Below are 3,590 nucleotides of genomic sequence, written 5' to 3'. Positions count from 1 at the left end.
AAAAAAAAAAAAAAAAAAAAAAAAAAAAAAAAAAAAAAAAAAAAAACCCAAAAAGCCAAGAAACTAATAGCTTTGAGAGGTGCTGTGAGGAAAAAAAAAAAAAAAACACCACAAAGCAGGTCACCAAAGGATACTAACACTATAATAATAATTCTAAGAAATTTACAGGACGCCTGTGGGTTTCTTTCTAGGCTTCCAGTTCGTACATACCACAGACGGACCGCACCGTTATCTCCTTCTGTGCCGATGCTGCGGGGTGTGCTCTTTCCAGTTTAATTATTAATTAAAAATTTATTTATTTGCATGTTTTATATGCCGGCCACAGCTCCCTCTGCAGGCAGGCCCGCCTCTGCCCTTTCATAAATGTCTGCCAAGACTTGGATGAATTTTCTCAGATCTTTTTCTGCTTTTTTAAGTTTTCACTGACGTGTATATGTAGAAATATAGACACCTGAGTGTGTTTATTTAGAAACCTTTTTTTTTACTTTAACAAAATTGGGGTTATTATACATATTAAAAAATTTAAACTATTATTATTTATTTTAGTGTTTTGCCTGAGAATACGTGTGTGCACATGCATGTAGTGCCTGAGGCGGCCAGACGAGGGCATTGGGTTCCCAGGAACTAGATTTCCGGATGGTTGTGAGCGGGCGTAGGAACCCTGGGACCCAGACCCAGACCCAGACCCTCTGTAGGAGCAGTAGTCAGTGCTCTTAGTTACTTACGTGCGCGCGCTCGCGTGTTCATGGTCGATCGCGTGGCACGGCCTGTGTCTGGAGGTCAGAGAACAGCCTCGGGTGTTTGGTCTCGCCTTTCACCTTAAGGTTCTGCGGCTGCTGAGTGTTCCAGGCTAGCTGTCCCCAAAGCTTCTAGGCATTCTTCTGCCTCTCTTCCCCTCTTACTGCGGGGACGCTGGGATCGCCCACACAGGCTTCTCTGTTCAGCTTTACGTCCACTCTGGGTATTAAACCTCACTCCCCACACTTGCGCATCAAATGTTTTTAACCCACTGAGCTGAGTCCCCAGCACCACCACAGTGAAATTTGGAGAGGAGAGTCGCTACACTCTCTTTGGCCTGCTGCCCTTGGGTGGCTAGTTAGTCCTTTTCTCGCCCTAGCCATGCTGGTTAACCTTAAACTCACTAAGTAACTGAGCATGACCTTGAATTCGGGATCCTCCTTTCTTCACCTCTCAACGTCTAGGATTAGGGGTATGTGTCGTATCACATCTACCTTATTGCTTGGCAATTTTTTTTTCTCGAGACAGAGTTTCTCTGTGTAGCGTTGGAGCCTGTCCTGGAACTCACTCTGTAGACCAGGCTGGCCTCGAGTGAGTGCTAGGATTAAAGGCCTGAGTCCCCCACCCCCACCCCAGGGTTTGACGTTTTAAATTGAGAAACAATTCCAGTTACTTTTTTGAGAGACGAGGTTTCCTTATGTAGCCCAGGCCGGCCTAGAAACTTCAATCCTCCTGCTTCAGTATCCCAAGTGCTAAAATGAAATATGCACCATCACACCTTGAATATCTTAAACTTAAACATCCATTTACAAACAAAAAATAGAAAAAAAAAACCCAGTAAGGGTGTGGCTAAGTTGGTAGAATGTTTGCACACAGTCTTCAATTCCCTCAGCGGATTAGACATTCAGGTTCAAGGTCATCGTCGGCTACACTTCGATTTTGAGGTCATCCTGGACTATGTGAGACCTTGTTTAAAAAACAAAAAGAAACAAAAGAAATTACATACAAAGCCTACAACACAACAACCCAAACCAGAAACCAAACGACAAAACTCCAGAAACACCAGAGCTGGAAGGGTAGGAGCTCTTATTCACTGGTGGGGGAAATAGCAAGGAGGTGAGCCTGGCAGTCTTTCCTTGAAAGAATTAAGACGAAACCAGGCGTGTTAGCTTATATTCCTGTTTACAGTCGCGGAGTTCAGAAGGCTGAGGCAGGAGGACAGTGAGGTGGGTTAAGCCAAGCTACGTAGCAAGATCCTGGTCCAAAGTCAACCAACCAACCAGTCACACAAACAAGGAAACCGAGTGGGTTTAAACTCCTGGGTTTGTAGTCATTTGTTACAGCGGCAATAAGACACCTCCACTGGGTGACTGTCCAGCCTTGTCATGAATGCTTCTGGCACCCGGGCCATCTGCTCAGACGCCCAGTCACCTTCCCCCAAACTCTCCTACAGACTGTCCACCGCCTTGCGGCTCAGCCCCAGGTAAAGGAACAAGGACTGAGGACACCTTCAGGTCTTTGGTCTCGGAGGGTTTCCGACGACGTATGAAATTCTCTGCGGCTGTCCATCCTCAGGCCGGCCGCCCTCTTGAGAAGTCACCGCTCCCTGTAACTAGCCAGGTGTCGTCTAGAATTCAGGTACTCGTCCTCGTGTTTACGTCTAAAGTTCTTTTCTCTAGAACTTAAGAGAAACAGGTTTTCCGTGTTGTATCCAGTGAAAACAACTTCGTGGCAGTTTGCGAAGAGGAGGAGCCTTGGCAACTGGGTGTGTGCTCCTGTTTTGTTTACTTAGCTTTTCGGTGGGGTTTTGTTGTTGTTGTTGATTTTTTTTTTTTGAGATGATGTCTAATTCCATAGCCCGGGCTTCTGGAACTCGAGGCAATTCTGCTTTACATCACTGCGAGCTAGAACTACAGGTGAGGGCCACCGCCCTGCTACCGGTGGTTTTTAACCCTGTGTGGGCCGGACTGTAGAAGTCGCACAGAGCGGAAGAGACGCTGGTTGAAGGTACCAAGGTAGTTCATGTGGCAGCCAGGGGTGAAGGCGACAGTGTAGATACAAACAGGAATAAAAAATATATGGGAAAAGTTAGTGTCACGGAGTGCCGACAACTAAAGTGAACAAGAAAAGATGATACAAACATGTCAGGATGGCCGAGCGGTCTAAGGCGCTGCGTTCAGGTCGCAGTCTCCCCTGGAGGCGTGGGTTCGAATCCCACTTCTGACAAAGATAACCCTTTTTTTTTGCCTCTAACCCTCTCCGAAAATCGGAAGCGAAGGTGGAAACGATATTTCCACTGACTGAAGCAGAGTGGGAGTTTATTATTTTTTTCCTTCTCCTGAATTCGTTTTACACTTTCAAATCAAAGAAATACGTATTAAGATAGTTTTAAAAAGTATACGGTGGCATTTAGCAAAACGAAGACGAGACTATTATAAAAAGTTCATAATTGATTTATTACGAATTGTGAACAAAGAAAAGAAAACGAATTTGTCAGAAGTGGGATTCGAACCCACGCCTCCAGGGGAGACTGCGACCTGAACGCAGCGCCTTAGACCGCTCGGCCATCCTGACAACCGAAAGCTTGTTTTGCGTCAAGCCTTTTTGTAAGATTCTCAATGTGCGCATGCGTACTGAGTAGCAGTTTACGTCTGCTCCTCCGTACGGGGCGGAGCAAGTGCCCTGTACAGTACGGCTAAGTGGCCAGAGGAGGGCGCTCGCCTCCCGCTGGAAAATCCGAAAGATACCAGATCTGCTGTTGTTCTATTCTGATTGGTGCAAAAGCTTTGTTTTCTGCCGATCTATCAGAACTTTGTATTTTTCTTTCTCCTCCTCCTCCTCCTCCTCCTCCT

At 46.1% G+C, this 3,590-nt stretch overlaps 2 non-coding genes across 2 annotated transcripts; one reads left to right on the top strand and one right to left on the bottom strand.

Moving 5' to 3' along the window:
* The first annotated feature begins 2,881 nt into the window (after positions 1-2,881).
* Positions 2,882-2,964, top strand: Trnal-cag. The gene has a single exon. It is a non-coding gene; the product is annotated as a tRNA-Leu (tRNA).
* A 265-nt stretch (positions 2,965-3,229) lies between these two features.
* On the bottom strand, positions 3,230-3,312 carry Trnal-cag. Its single transcript has one exon. It is a non-coding gene; the product is annotated as a tRNA-Leu (tRNA).
* Positions 3,313-3,590: the final 278 nt, after the last annotated feature.

Source organism: Microtus ochrogaster, chromosome 4 (genome assembly GCF_000317375.1).
Source record: "Microtus ochrogaster isolate Prairie Vole_2 chromosome 4, MicOch1.0, whole genome shotgun sequence".
Classification (NCBI taxonomy): domain Eukaryota; kingdom Metazoa; phylum Chordata; class Mammalia; order Rodentia; family Cricetidae; genus Microtus; species Microtus ochrogaster.
Note: the sequence above shows the minus strand (reverse complement) of the source record. Positions and strands in the feature narration are given on the sequence as shown.